This window comes from Triticum dicoccoides, chromosome 6A, assembly GCF_002162155.2.
Source record: "Triticum dicoccoides isolate Atlit2015 ecotype Zavitan chromosome 6A, WEW_v2.0, whole genome shotgun sequence".
Classification (NCBI taxonomy): domain Eukaryota; kingdom Viridiplantae; phylum Streptophyta; class Magnoliopsida; order Poales; family Poaceae; genus Triticum; species Triticum dicoccoides.
In genome coordinates this window covers 630186159-630202661 of record NC_041390.1, presented here as the reverse complement: position 1 = coordinate 630202661, position 16503 = coordinate 630186159, and the positions used below count along the sequence as shown (strand labels likewise).

The following is a 16503-nucleotide window of genomic DNA, read 5'->3' as shown; positions in this document are numbered from 1 at the left end:
AGAGAGAGAGAGAGAGAGAGAGAGAGAGAGAATCCCGGCCTGGGAACACGCCCCCAGCGAGACACGGCTTAAACCTAGGCGGGCACAAGATCACCGGACCAAAGTAGCAGTACGAGCTCTCACTGAATCAGTTTTTTCTTTTATTTCAGTTCATTTAAGAAAAAGAAAAAACCAATCAACTTTCATGCACGAACATGCGTGGAGGTTCCATGGTGCATGTGAGTCATCAAGATATGGGGTAGTGCTTGTTTCTATCTAGCAAGAAATGGTCTACTATTCTTGATGCTTCGTTTTGAGCCAATAACATCCACCCTTTGTCGAAAAAATAGCAAGGAATCATCTCTAGAATAGAAACCAATGCACTCAACTCCTAGTGCTAGTAGTGTTCAGAAGCAAGCGCTTCTGTTTAAGAAAGAAATTCTTCAGACACGGTGATTTTGTTTCTTTCACGAGCCAGCAGTAATAATTATCTGGCAATGCTAGCTAGCACACTTGACAGACACAAATAATGCAGCACGCATGCATTGTCCTTTTCCCTGCACTAATGATGCAGTATGTATGAGACCTGTCACCGTCCAAATCTTCTTCCCAGAACCAGAATTGGGTAAGGCACGCAGGCAGTCAAATGCCAACATGTCCTGAACCCACCCGAGACAGTAGATAAGAGAATTCATTTCATTTCTTCAGGAGAGAGCGCATCCATCCATGTCTGCCTTCACAAGCTAAGGACAAGCGCAAAGATACAATGCACATGTACGTGCACGGATTTTTACCCACTTGTGTGTGACCATGAACTACAGAGTGACAGTGGTCCTTGTTAATCACTAATATACTAGTAATTGTTGCACATCAGAGTGGTCCTTTTTGATCTGCAAATAGAGTAGTAATTGGAGCAACACTCACAGATAAATTCAGACGCGGCTGGCTGGCCTCATACTACACACAGACCTAGCTCAGCTCAGCTCAGCTCAGCTCAGCTATGAGTTCTACCCAGTAAATGATTAAATGTTCATGCATGCTGATGGTGATATCATGAAACTTAACCGGTACTAGTACGAGAAGTTACAATTATTCTAGTACTGAACAAAAACAAAAACGTGATAATGGTTGGAAATGCATGCATGCATGCGTGCAATGCAGGGTCTCGGCTTTGGTTAATCTCTTTGCATTGTAATTCCTTTTATTCATCTATTTAGAAGCTGCCGATTTGGTGATAGCAGCAACGATCAACTTGAGACAATATATAATAATGTGTATGTAGTCCTTGTCCACGAGCTGAGGTGAGGTGAGGTGAGGGTCCATGCATATGAATGATGTTGACGCGGCTTGTACAAATTAGGCACCCATATTGACTGATTTTGATTAGTTAAGGCAGGCAGGCAGTCCAGCGACAGGAGGTCATGCTTTAGCTTTATTATTAGCAGCGTGTCCTGAACCCCATATACTAGCAAGTAGTAGTGCAGTGCACATTTCTTTCTTCAGCAAGATTCAGACAGTGCTGTCGTCTTGTGTTGCCTCAACTCCATTCCGTTCCACTGCTCCACCGCTTCAAATAAAGTCCATATGTGCACCTGGTGCCATGCATGCCCTGCCCGCCTGGTGTTTATTAGGTGTTAGGTCTTAGCTCTTAATTTTAGAGACGAGAATGGCTCGAACATGTGTACTGTACTGCTAGGAGGAGGCAGTACCAGGCTACAATGGCAGCCATGTGGCCTCCTGTCCTGGATCAAGGCCCGAGCTAGCCACACAATTCTTTCATTGCTCCACGCAAGCAACTCCCCAACAGAGCAAGTACTCTCTTCGCTACTTTTTACTCCGCATATAAGATTTGGTCGAAGTCAAACTACACAAAGTTTGATCAAATTTATATAAAAAATATGAACATCTACAACACTAAAACTATATAGTATGAAAATACGTTTCATGGTGTATCTGATAATATTGATTTCATACTGTGAATCAGGGCCGGGCCTATAGTCGTGCCAAATGGGCGGCCCGCACAGGGCCCATAATTTTGAGGGGCCTCAAATTATTTATATAGGCCTAGTATTAAAAGAACTAACTGCTAGCGCACTGGGCCGCTGGGCGCGATGAGGCCATCGAGCCCTGAAACATGATCGTCTCCTCGTCCTAAACTGCTCCATCTACATTGTACTACGCCTGGTGCAGTTTTCCCCTAGGGCTTTGGCGGCGCTAGGGTTCAACACCTTCCTCCGGCGATCTACCGCCGGAGTCCACGAAAAACCTGCCCGTTGGCTGGGGTTCCGGCTACGGGGAGTTAACCAATACCTGCAGGAGTAAATCCGGCGGAGTGCATGAAGGATTTAGCGCACGATCGGGTGGTGCTCGAGGATGCGGAGAGGATGGCGGGACTGCGATATGAGGATCAACCTGTCAATGAGGGATCTGATCAGTCTGGGGCGGAAGAGGATGCGGGTAGTGATCGAGAAGGGGATGATCAGGAAGTGGAGGACGAAGAAGAAGCGGGGGAGTATTATGGACCCGAAGCAGACTTGGATGATCAGTTTGCCGGGGTGAACTTACATGGGGAAGAGATGGAAGATCTAGATTTTTCTGGTGAAGTAGAGGAGCTGATCAAAGAGGTGCGTTGGCTGGGGATTTTTAGGGTTCATACAACTCGGCCCTTTGGGCACTCGGCGCTGCTGAATCAGATGCGCAATGCTTGGGCTGCTACGAAGGGGGTCACGTTCAATATCAAAGGCCCAAATTTGTTCCTTGTTCAGTGTCATTGCCTTGGGGTTGGAAGAGGATCATGGATGGGGGGCCTTGGCTGTTCCGCAGGGCGCCGGTAATTATTCAAGAGTATGACGGGTTCTCAGATGTCTCTAAGTATAAACTAAACAAAGTCCCAGTATGGGCGAGGATCAAAGGCTTGCCGCCAGGGCTAACGGCAAAGAAGTCGCTGGCAGAAAAGGTTGCAGCTAAGGTGGGAGGTCCACTGATCACGGTGATAGTGAATGAGGGGGTGATAAACCCTAATAATACGCTGAGGGCGGGGGTGTTTTTGGATGTCAATGAGCCCCTTGTCCGTTTTGTGCCAATAACCCTAAAGGAGAGTAAGAGGTACCCAGTGGCTTATGAGAAACTCCCTGACTTCTGCTACCTATGTGGCTTGATGGGTCATATAGTTGAAGAGTATGGGGATGGTGTGCATGATCCAAGAACCTATGAGTGGGGAGATTGGCTTCTCTGGGCACCGGAGCCGAACCCACAGGCTCAAACAGATTGGGACGGAGGAGGAAGAAGTGGTGGTAGAGGAAGAGCGGGTGGAAGAGGAGACAAAGGAGGCAGGCAGGGAAGATGTGATGGGGGGGGAGGAAGAAACAGCAGAGCAAGAGATTATGCAGGAGAAGAGGATGCGAGCTACCAGCCGGGACATCAGGGAGTAGTGGAAAAAAACATTCGTAAGAGGCTGGTCTCTTCTGATGGCACGCTAAATGTTAGAGGGCAACCCGTCCCCAATCTTGCAGGCAAAGTTGCAGATACTGTCCTTTTACTGGAGGGAGGCTCAACCTCAACAGATAATGATGGAGGGCAGAAGACACCGGGGAAGGTACCGATAGTGAAGAGAAGGAAGCAGGGTGAGAAAGGAGATGTCCGACAGGATGAACTGATGACGGAGGCGGCCTCCCACGAGGAGGACCGCCAAGCCAAATGAATGCTTTGTGTTGGAACTGTCTCGGTTTGGGCAACCCCGCGACAGTTCGGGAAGTCCGTGACCTCACGGCAAAATTTGCCCTGGCCGTGTTGTGCTTAGTAGAAACTCAATTGTCGAGCGCACGTGTCGAGATTTTAGCTCAATCGTTCGGATATGATAGATCCTTTGCTGTTAGTAGCTCAGGATGGAGTGGAGGTCTTGTAATTTTCTGGAATGAATCAATAAAGCTAGAAGTTACCGGCTACTCGAAATATCATATAGACACTAATATACCTTCGTCATGGAGGTTAACCTATGTGTACGAAGAAGCACAAGTGGCAGAACGATATAAAACATGGGACACGCTGTGCTCTATTTCGGCGTCGTCAAACTGCCTTGGGCAGTGTTGGGAGATTTTAATGAGGTTCTAATTCAGTCAGAACATGAAGGAGTCAACTTGAGAGGCCAAGGGCAGATGGAGGGATTCAGGGATGCCCTAGATGTTTGTGGCTTGATGGATTTAGGCCACAAAGGAAGATGGTGGACATTTGAGAAGAGGGTTGCAGGTGGGACTTACACAAGAGTCCGCCTCGACCGAGCAGTCGCAGATGCAGCATGGAGTTCTCTTTTTCCGCTCGCGGAGGTGAGCAATGAGACTGCAGCTTGCTCTGATCGCGGGCCTATAGTGCTGAAGCTATCGGATGATGAGGATGCGAGGAGGAAGCCGAAGAGCTTCAAGTACGAGGTAATGTGGGAGAGACACCCAGAGTTACATTCATTCATAGAAACGAACTGGAATGGCAAACCGAAGGGTTTTTCGGCAATTGAGGTCAGAGATAAACTTAAAGATCTCAGCGAACATTTGTACAGCTGGGATAGGCATGCTTTTGGTAATGTAAAGAAGGAGATCAAGCAACTCGCGAAAGAGCTTGAGGTGTTAACGAACGTACCAGGAAGAACAGAACCGAGCCATCTTGAAATCAAAGTGGTTGACAGACTGGTCGAGCTATACCACAGGGAAGAGATCATGAGTAGGCAGCGGTCGCGAGTAGACTGGCTTACTTATGGTGACAGCAATACAAAATATTTCCAGCAAAGAGCATCGATGCGAAGGAGAAAAAACAAGATCACGGCCCTGGCTAGGCCGGATGGGCAATTAACGGAGGATGCAGAAGAGTTAGAGGGTATGACAAATGAGTTTTATAAAGGCCTCTACACCTCAGAGGGATGCAACAATATGCAAGAGGTTTTGGACTCGGTTCCGGTGAAGGTGACGAATGATATGCGAGCACAACTGGACGCGGTGTATACGGAAAAGGAGGTCAAATCAGCACTTTATCAGATGTTTCCTCTGAAAGCGCCGGGGCCTGACGGATTCCCGACACATTTCTTTCAGAAGCATTGGGGGGTCTGTGGAGAAGAGGTGACTAAGGCAGTGCTGGCGATAGTCGAGGGAAACGAAAGTGCAGAATGTATTAACCAGACGTATTTGGTCCTCATACTGAAGGTAAAAAACCCTTCTCACTTATCACAGTTCCGACTGACCAGTTTATGTAATGTGCTTTATAAGATAGCTTCTAAAGTTATCGCCAACCGCCTGAAGAATGTGTTCCTTGAGATCATTTCAGCTGAACAATCGGCCTTTGTTCCCGGCCATTTAATCACGGATAACATCATCGTAGCATATGAATGCTTGCATTTTATGAAACGCAACAAAGCTATCAAACACAGACATTGTGCTCTTAAATTGGACATGATGAAGGCATATGATAGGTTGGAATGGGAATACTTACGAGCTATCATGCTGAAACTGGGGTTTTCTCAGAGATGGGTTGATATTGTTATGAACTTGGTCATATCAGTCTCTTATTCAGTTTTGTTTAATGGAAAGAAGTTGGAGGAATTTAGACCTAGCAGAGGAATTCGTCAGGGAGATCCTATCTCCCCTTACCTGTTCTTATTGGCAGCGGAGGGCCTTTCAGGCCTATTGAAATTTTTAAGTGAGTCATCCCAACTGGGTGGGATACAAGTGGCACCACTAGCTCCACCTGTTAACCACTTGTTATTCGCAGATGACAGCCTGTTGTTCTTTAAAGCAACCGGGGGAGGGGTGACCGAGGTGTCAAACCTGTTGGAGAACTATTGCCAGGCTTCTGGTCAGAGGATTAACATAGCTAAGTCTTCTATCTTTTTTAGCAAGGGTTTCCCAAACACTGTAATGGATGAGATTAAAGCCATACTAAATGTTCCCAATGAACCCCTGAATGAAAAGTACCTATGATTGCCTTCTGATGTAGGCAGTTCTAAAAATGGAGCATTTAAGTACTTGAAGGACAGGCTGTGGAGCAAGGTGAAGGGATGGATGGAAAAATGTTTGTCTTCACAAGGAAAGGAAGTCTTGGTTAAATCAGTGGCACAAGCAGTCCCAGTGTTTTCAATGTCATGTTTTAAGCTACCTCGGGGCCTTTGTGAGCACCTAAACAAGCTAATAAGGCAATTCTGGTGGGGAAGCAGGGAAGGTAAACATAAGCCAGCTTGGGTTTCTTGGAAGTCTATGACTCCGCCCAAATTCATGGGTGGGCTAGGGTTTCGGGATTTTGAGCTTTTCAATCTAGCTCTTTTGGCAAGACAGTCCTGGAGACTTCTGCAGTGTCCAGATTCTTTGTGTGCGAGAATTTTGAAGGTTGTCTATTATCCTCAAAGCACAATTCTGGAAGCTGAACTTGGGAATCGGCCATCACAGGTATGGCGAGCCATAATGGAAGGAAGAGATGTCCTCAAGCAAGGGATTATCAGGAGAATCGGAGATGGATCAACGACGAGGATATGGGTAGATAACTGGATACCGAGGAACGCTATCATGAGGCCGTTATCGTGTCTATCGGCCAACCCCCCAACCTTCGTAAGTGAGTTGATTGATGGACATAATGCGGCATGGAATAGAGAAGCGCTTGATGCTAATTTTATTGCTGCGGATACCCTGGCTGTCTTGGCCATTCCGATCTGCACTAGACAAATGGATGATCAATGGGCATGGAACTTTGAGAGGAATGGAGTTTTTTCAGTAAGATCTGCTTACCGAATGTTGGCTGACACAAAGCGCAGAAGAGAGGAATGGTTAGAAGGAAGATCTGGGTCCTCAGATTTTGTTGCTGAAACTAAATCATGGGCGTCACTATGGTCCGTTAAAGTTCCAGGAAAAATACGTCATTTCTTGTGGAGACTGTCTAAGCTGTCGATCCCAACAGAGGATGTAAGACACGCAAGGAAAATGGCGGATGATGGAAACTGTCAGCTATGTGGAATGGCAGATTCATGGAGACACTCACTTTTTGAATGTTCTGTTGCAAGGTGCGTTTGGGCACTGGTTGATGAAAACATACTTGATTTTATTCAAGCGACCCCGGAGCCGAATGCTAAGGTGTGGTTATTTTCAGCCATAGATCATCTACCACAAGATAGCCTGATAGTGATGGCAGTAACTATGTGGGCGATTTGGTGGGCTCGTCGTAAGGCTATTCATGAGGGAGACCTACAGAGCCCGCACGCGACTCATTCGTTTGTAAAGAGTTTGATTGCTGAAATTGCAACTGTTTAGAATGGGTCGGCTACAAGGAGCGACTCGCATGCAGAAGCGAGACATGGTGTCAGGCAAGGATGGATACCGCCTGATCATGGTGTTGTCAAGATTCAGGTAGATGGGGGAGTTGCCAGAAACGGGAGAAGAGGAGCAACTGCCACCACAGGAAGGAACCACGATGGCCAGTTCCTCGGTTCCTCAGCAATGGTTTTTGATGAGATCAACGATCCACCGATGCTAGAAGCGCTGGCCTGCCGTGAGGCGCTAGCCCTAGCTCAGGATTTACATTTTGCTCAGATTGTTGTTGCCTGTGATTGCAAAACTGTTGTGGAGGAAATTAAGAAAGGGACGACAGGACGGCGGGAAGATATAGCATGATTATCAAGGAGATCCAAAGCCAGGCAAGACAATTCACACGTTGCGACTTCATCTTTGAAGGACGGCATAGGAATGTTAATGCTCATAATCTAGTTAAATTCTGTACTTCTCTAGTTCAAGGGCGCCATTTGTGGCTGGGAGTACCCCATGATCCCTTTGTTATTCCTGTAAACCGAAACATTAATCAATAAACGTTGTACTAGATGGAAATGGGATATTCCCTCAAAAAAAAAGAGAGAGATGGAAACGGGATCGTTGCCTCGAGCCCTCGTCGGTCTAAAAAAACAACAGGATCGGTCTGGAATGGGCATCATCTCGACTCTGGAACTCTCGATCGGGGAACGGGAAACCGCAATCGCGTCGGCCGGACGGAGTCGCTACAGGAAACATCTCGTCGCCTTAGATCGATCGGACATGCCTGCGATCGGATTCAGGCCGCCGATCGATCAGACATGCCTGCGATCGGATTCAGGCCGCCACCGCCGTTGCCTTCCTCACCTCCTCTCTTAAATTTCAGACTCGTTGCTCATCAGATTGATCGGTGACCGACTGCAGCCTCCAGGTGCTTAATGACTAGCGAGTCCTTTTCTATTAACTTTGATTCCTACTCCTAATTCCTAATTTGCATTAACTATTGACAGGGATTTTTACTTAGTTAGAGACCGGTTCTTACCTCCTTGATTAAGAATCACATTGTAACAGTTCTACCTTAAAGCTATTGAAGTCCTATATGCGTACTACTATGACTGAGTTGGCCTCTCTCTCCCCCGGCCTGGATCTCATTGGCGGCAACCCATCGAATGCCTCGGCTGATCCGTGTGGCGGCTGGCCACGAGATGCCTTGGCCGGATCTGCGGGAGAGGGTGGTGGGGCTGTGGTGCTCACCGGCGGGCGGTGGCATGGCGTCGATGCTGGGAGGCCCAGATGCATGGCGGTGGCTGGATGGCGTGCACAAGGCGACGGCGCTCCGGTGATCCGGCGTGGCGCCTTCTTCGGCCGGTGCGGTCCCTGATCTGATTCATATCTCATCGGCCTGCCTCGGGACTTTCCGGCTTAGAAGGATCCAGTCCTCCGGCCATGGTGGTCCTGTGGTGAAGAAGGTGGACGTGGTGGAGCAGCTGGGCTCATTTTTCTGGAGGAGATGGAGACTGCGGGCGAAAGCCAGACTTTGACTACGATCGAAGCCAACGACGACGGCGCCTATGGCGTCGCTACCTTGATGAAGGCGTCGACATGTAATCTCCGGCTTCCCTCCCAGAACACTTGAGGGGAAACCCTAGGTCCAAGTTTGCCCGGATCGGATGATGGCGGCACTTGGGGTCGTGTTCCCTGTTGGGGGTATCATCTTGGAGTTGGGCCTAGTTAGCGAGACTAGTGGCTGGTGGCGGTTTGCCGGTTGCTTTTGTGCCGTCAAGCAGGGATGATCCGTTGCTGCAGTGTGGCCTTGCGAACATGGTGCATAGTGGTAGTCCATGGATGTGATAGCGGTACAGATAGCCAAGTCATCTTCGATGATATTGACGGCTTGTTGCAGCCAAGGCGGCGCAGTGTAGGCTCGTGGTGTATTGTCTGGGGCCCATGGTCATGCTAAGATTTACCATCGACAAACACTTGCATCGGAAGCATGGGATCGCCGGAGCGTCTCAATGAGATTTTGGCGGTACCATCTCTTCTTGCTATTTGAGCTGCGACCGATGTCACTTGAATATCGACGGAGGTTCTGGTTTCGCGGACGGTCTTTGGCAAGCCGCTTTCATAGTACGTGCGCGTTTAGTCTGCGTGGCTGTGTCCACGTTCGGATCACGTGCGCTTGCACCATCTTCTTTTGGATCAACACCTGCTCGGCATGGATTATCATTGCTTTTTTTTCACTTTCTTTTTGTTTCCTATCCGCCTTGGCATAGCTTCGGTCGTATGACTTTGCTAGTTGTCGGTGTGATTTTTGTGTGTGTGCGTTTGTGTTGGCTGTGTGCATCTTAGCTATGCAGAGGCCGGGTGTGTGCTCTTTGTGTTTGTATCCCCTTGATGCTCCATATTGAGCTAATAAAATCCACCCTTTGTCGAAAAAACAAAGACTCAATGATTTGGCCACAATAGCACTTGAGAGTGAAGTGTTGAAGAAGATTGATTACGAGGATATCATTGAAAATTTCATTTTAAAGAATACTAAAAGATTTAGTATGTTCAAATAAATAGCGACGGGGAGTTGGATAGGTATGACTTTTTTATATGTCCACTTGTTATGTAAGACATTATATTATATACAGTATATTATATTTTTTTGTGAGATATATATGCATTATGATTGTTTGTTAGTTTATTCTTTTATGAGATAGGGCTTCATTTTTTAGTTTTGCACAAGGCCCCGGATTTTGCCGGCACGTCCTCCTGTGAATGTTTATATTTTTTAAAATAAAATTAGTCAAACTCTACAAAGCTTGAGTTTGACAAAATCTTATATACGGACTAATAATAAACGGAGGAAGTACTTTACTATCGCCATCGGAGCAGCATGTAGTAAATCATTTTGACTGGCCGGTAGATTCCATGTCCGAGATCGAAGATCGGTTGACATAATGAAACATTGGGCCGTAACAAGAGTGGCCGACAGAGAGAGAATCCCGGCCGGGGAACACGCCCCCATCGGGACACGGCGTAAACCTAGGCAGCCACAAGATCACCGGACGACATGACAAAAAAGAAAAAGCACTAGCAGTACGAGCTCTCACTGAATCAAAATATTATTTTCTTTTCGTTCATTCATATATAAAAGAAAAACAAAAACATGAACATGAACACGCATGCATGTGAGTCACCAGGATTGTGTACGGACTTGTTGATTAGAAAAAAGTGGGCCTTTTTATTCTTGTGCCACCGTCCAAATCTTCTTCCTAAATTGGCCGAGGCATACATGTCCTGAACCCAAGACAGTAGATAAAGTTTGTTTCTTCAGTGCGCATCCATCATGTCTTAGACCTCTCCCAATGCATTGGTGCTAAAGTAGGGTGCTAAGTGCATTAAAATGCTTAGCAACTAATGCCCTAAATGCATCGGTGCTTAGATTATGTAGCTAAGCGTCCTCTTTTTAATTGTTTAGTAATAAAACTACTTCATGTATTGGTTGATAGTCTTTTTGCCTAGGTCCACGTGCTTAGCATTGGTTCTTATTGGGGTCATCATAATATTCTCTCTCCTCTTTAATTGCTTTGCCACATTATTTTTTTGCCTATGTGGCACCCTTAGCATCTGTACACCATGGAGCACTGGGAAGGGCTTTATCTTCACAGGCTAGGGACAAGCGCACAAATACAATGGCACAATTTTTCTTTTTTTGAAAAAGAGGATTATCTCTTGCCTTTGCATCCATCCGGATGATGCATGCAGCCATATTATTAAACAGATACAATGACACATGTTGTACACAGATTTATGGGTGCACGCTTGCTTGTGCGTGACAATGGTCCTTTTTAATCACGACTATATTACTAGTAATTGTTGCACCATAGAGTGACAATGGTCCTTGTTAATCACCACTATAGTAGTAATTGTTGCATATCAGAGTGGTCCTTTTTCATCTGCAAATAGTAATTGTTGCCTGCCAAATGCTTGATGACTGGCTGGCTGGCTGGCCTCACACTACACACACAGCTACCTCGGCTCAGCTCAGCTGTGGGTTCTACCCAGTAAATGACTAAATGTTCGTCCATGCTGATGACCATAGCATGGAACTTAACTAGTAGTAATAGACTTTTTTGCAAGCTATGTACTGAACTAGAACAAACAATGTGACCATTCATGTTTTGCAATTTAAATGTGGTATAATGGTTGGAAATGCATGCGTGCGTGTAATGAAGGGTCTCGGCCGTCGAGCAAGGGCAAGCCGCTGCACTGGACCTCTTGCATGAAGATCGCCGAGGACATCGCCGCCGGCCTGCTCCACCTCCACTCCTTGGCCATCGTGCACGGCAACCTCAAGCCCTCCAACGTCCTCCTCGGCCCCGACTTCGAGTCCTTCCTCACGGACTACGGCCTCGTCCCCTTGTCCGCCGGCAGCTGGTTGCACGCCCTCTCCATAGCCACAGCAGCCAAGGGCCCAAGGTCCGTTCTTCCCATGGCCAAGTTGCAATCGGCGACGGCGACGGCGTGTTTGTTCTGAAACCAAGGGGTTTGCTAGAACCAGGTTCTTATTTTGCTGAATCCACCCATCTGTTTTGCTACAACCCTTTTTTGTTTTTGCTATCATCCCCATTCGATTTTGTTGAGCATCTTCGTTTTTGCTGGAACCAGTGCCCCAATTAGCTGGAACCAGCTCCTGGATGTGCTACAAGGTCGACGCATTGCCGGAGGGCTGCATCCAACATCGTTTGACGCGGGGAGCTGCAACCGGCGACTGGGGGGAGCTGCAAGAGGGGGGTGCCTGTTTTTTTCCTGATGCGTCTTTTTTTGCTAAATTTTTGTTCTTTGCTGGAACCGATGTATTGTTTTGCTGGAACTGAGAATTTTTTTGCTTCACCGGCATTTGTTTTTGATGCATAGGAGTTTGATGCATACGAGAGGTTGCATCGTGCTGGAACCAAGTCCCAATTTTGCTGGAACCATGTCCCAATTTTGCTGGAACCGACATTTGTTTTTGATGCATTTGTTTTACTCGATGCAGAGTTGCATCGACTTTTTTTTGGCGGCGAGATGCGACGGCGACGAGCTGCAATCGATGAAGACGGTGACCTACCAGGAGCGAGACTCTGAGTGCGACCGGTGAAGAAATTTTGTTGCGACCCACAATGGAGATGCTTCAACAAGCGACATTGCAGCAACGACGATGGTGAGCCGCGGTGATGTACGACAGGGGGGGCGTGGCCGGTGGCCGGAGAGGATTGTCGCGGACCGCAGAGACAACGGTGCTGCACATCTGGGCCTGCAACTGCCATGAGGATTTGGGGGAAGAAAATGGAACTGAGATGGTTGCGGGGGTGGAGGACAGATGCGATCCAACAGTGTGTGCGTATTAAATCGTATGGCCACGTGGGGACCGGCCGAAAGTTTGGGCCGGTCGACCGGCGCCTATTACTGCCCATCATTTTAACTGGCCGGTAGATTCCATGTCTGAGATGCTGCAAGATCGGTTGACATAAGGCCAACTCCACCGCGTGACCCCATCCTGTCCGCGCGCGTCCGTTTGGAGTAAAACGGACGAACCAGACGGTCCAGCGCGCGGGCGCAAATGGACTTTTGTCTATTTTCTGTCCGCTTTCGACCCATCCCTGGCCCAAGTTTGCGCTGCTTTTTGGATGAAACGGACAGCACGCGGTCGCGCGGGGCGTCTGCGCGTGTCCTCCCCTGGCCCGCCCGTCGGTGGCACATGGACGCCTTTTTCTATCCACCCCCTCCCTCCCTCCGGCCGCACGCCCTTCATTCTTCTCCACTCTTCCCCACTCTTCTCTCGCCGCCGCCGCCACTGCCATTGTAGCTGTGCAGCTCGGGCGCGCGCTCGCCCAGCCCCTTCCCTGTTAGGGAACGTAGTAATTTCAAAAAAATTCCTACGCACACGTAAGATCATGGTGATTGATACGTCCATTTTGCATCATGCTTTTATATCGATATTTATTGCATTATGGGTTGTTATTACACATTATGTCACAATACTTATGCCTATTCTCTCTTATTTTACAAGGTCTCCATAAAGAGGGAGAATGCCGACAGCTGGGATTCTTGGCTGGAAAAAGGAGCAAATATTAGAGACCTATTCTGCACAGCTCCAAAAGTCCCGAAACTTCACGGAAGACGTTTTCAGAATATATAAAAAATACTCCGCGGAAGAAGTTCACCAGGGGGCCACACCCTGCCCACGAGGGTGGGGGGCGCGCCCTACCCCCCTGGGCGCGCCCCCCTACCTCGTGGGCCCCCTGGTCGCCCTCCGGTGGCTATCTTCCGCTATATGAAGTCTTTTGATGGGGAAAAAAATAAGAAGCCATCTTCTCGGACGAAACTTCGCCGCCATGAGGCGGAACCAATCTAGGGCTCTGGTGGAGCTGTTCTGCCGGGGAAACTTCCCTCCAAGAGGGGGAAATCATCGCCATCGTCATCATCAACGCTCCTCTCATCGGGAGAGGGCACTCTCCATCAACATCTTCATTAGCACAATCTCCTCTCAAAACCCTAGTTCATCTCTTGTATCCAAATCTTGTCTCCAAGTCCGGGATTGGTGCTAGTAGGTTGCTAGTAGTGTTAATTACTCCTTGTAGTTGATGCTAGTTGGTTTAATTGGTGGAAGATCATATGTTCAGATCATATATGCATATTAATACCCCTCTGATTATGAACATGTTTATGCTTTGTGAGTAGTTACGGTTGTTCCTGAGGACATGAGAGAAGTCTTGCTATTAGTAGTCATGTGAATTTGGTATTCGTTCGATATTTTGATGAGGTGTATGTTGTCTCTCCTCTAGTGGTGTTATGTGAACATCGAGTACATGACACTTCAACATTATTTGGGCCTAGAGGAAGGCATTGGGAAGTAATAAGTAGATGATGGGTTGCTAGAGTGACAGAAGCTTAAACCCTAGTTTATGCGTTGCTCCGTAAGGGGCTGATTTGGATCCATATGTTTCATGCTATGGTTAGGTTTACCTTAATACTTTTGTTGTAGTTGCGGATGCTTGCAATAGAGGTTAATCATAAGTGGGATGCTTGTCCAAGTAAGGACAGTACCCAAGCACCGGTCCACCCACGTACCAAATTATCAAAGTACCGAACGCGAATCATATGAGCTGATGAAAACTAGCTTGATGATATTTCCATGTGTCCTCGGGAGCGCTTTTCTCTATATAAGAGTTTGTCCAGACTTGTCCTTTGCTACAAAAAGGATTGAGCCACCTTGCCGCACCTTATTTACTTTTGTTACTTGTTGCTCGTTACAAATTATCCTATCACAAAACTATATGTTACCACTTATTTTAGTACTTGCAGAGAATACCTTGCTGGAAACCGCTTATCATTTCCTTCTGCTCCTCGCTGGGTTCGACACTCTTACTTATCGAAAGGACTATGATAGATCCCCTATACTTGTGGGTCATCAAGACTCTTTTCTGGCGCCGTTGCCGGGGAGTGAAGCGCTTTTGGTAGGTGAAATTTGGTAAGGAAAAATTTATATAGTGTGCTGAAATTTATTGTCACTTGTTACTATGAAAAGTAATCCTCTGAGGGGCTTGTTCGGTGTATCTTCACCCCGACCAGTAGAGCAAAGAGTTGCTCCTCAACCTACTGAACCTACTGAAAATGAAAATGTTTGCTTTGAAATTTCTTTGGGTATGATAGAAAAACTGCTAGCTAATCCATTTTTAGGAGATGGAACAAAACATCCTGATGAGCATATAATATATGTGGATGAAGTTTGTGGATTATTTAAGCTTGCAGGTGTACCCGGAGATGTTGTTAAGAAGAAGGTCTTCCCTTTATCTTTGAAGGGAGATGCATCGACATGGTATAGGCTATTTGATGATATGGGGTCTTGAAATTACAAACGATTGAAATTGGAATTTTATCAGAAGTTTTATCCTATGCATTTTGTTCATCGTGATCGTAATTATATATATAATTTTTGGCCTCGCGAAGGAGAAAGCATCGCTCAAGCTTGGGGGAGGCTTAAATCAATGTTATATTCATGCCCCAATCATGAGCTCTCAAGAGAGATGATTATTCAAAATTTATATGCTCGTTTTTCTGATAACAATCGCATCATGCTCGATACTTCTTGTGCTGACTCTTTTATAATAAAGACTATTGAATTCAAATAAGATTTATTGGAAAGAATTAAACGCATGAGGTTAGGGCCCATGCACGAATGTTGTTGACGCGGCCTGTCCAAACGAGGCACCCAGATTGATTAGTTAAGGCATGCAACTTAATGAGCATCCTCGTGCTCCTGCTGACCAAGATCCTCCTAGCTCTCCAACGTCCTCCTCGGCCCCGACTTCGAGTCCTGCCTCACCGACTACGGCCTCGTCCCCGCCCTCCACGCCACCGGCGCCGACGCATCCTCCACATCCCTTCTCTACCGGGCCCCGGATAGCCCCTCCTCCTCCTCCTTCACGGCCGCGTCCGACGTGTACAGCTTTGGCGTGCTCCTGCTGGAGCTGCTCACGGGCCGCGCGCCGTTCCCAGACCTCCTGGACCAGCGCGGCGGCGGCGGTGGTGCCAACGAGGTGACCGCATGGGTGCGCGATGCATGCGAGGAGGAGATGTCCATCGAGTCGGGCGGCGAGTCGGCTGCGTCCGACGCAGCCGGCCCCGTCGAGGAGAAGCTGGGCGCGCTGGTTGGCGTGGCGGCGGCGTGCGTGGCCGCGGACCCGGCGCGCCGGGCACGGCCGAGGTGCTGCGGATGGTGCGTGAGGCGCGTGTCGTGGACATGTCCTCGTCCGACAGCAGCGACCACTCGCCCGCGCGCTGGTCCGACGCCGTCATCGTGGACGCGCTGGGGCCGCCGACGGACTGACAGTCTGGTTAGCCTCTTCAGTTTCATCGATCGGAGGATCGATCGAGCTGGATATATACATTGGTTGATTCGGATGAGATCGTCTCGATCTCCAGCTAGCGAGCTAGATAGGATTTTATTTGGTTGGTTTGATCAATCGTCGGATTTGTAGATCACTAGCTTTGAATTTGAAATGCACCATCGATCATCATATACTCTGTCCCTCCCATAATATAAAAACGCTTTTTAAATTTAAAAAGCGTTTTTATATTATGAGACGGAGGGAGGGAGTAGTTAATTTCTTACTTGTTTGTCTTATCAGATTCAGCCATGGAAGTAGATAGAAAGATACAAATCCTCCTCTAAGAACACGACTACATGGCAAAACCCTTGACAAAACACTCCTTTTCTTTTTCT

At 47.7% G+C, this 16503-nt stretch overlaps 1 pseudogene; it reads left to right on the top strand.

Annotated features, from left to right (window-relative positions):
- Positions 1–16107, top strand: part of LOC119316202 — a 46004-nt pseudogene extending 29897 nt beyond the window's left edge.
- Positions 16108–16503: the final 396 nt, after the last annotated feature.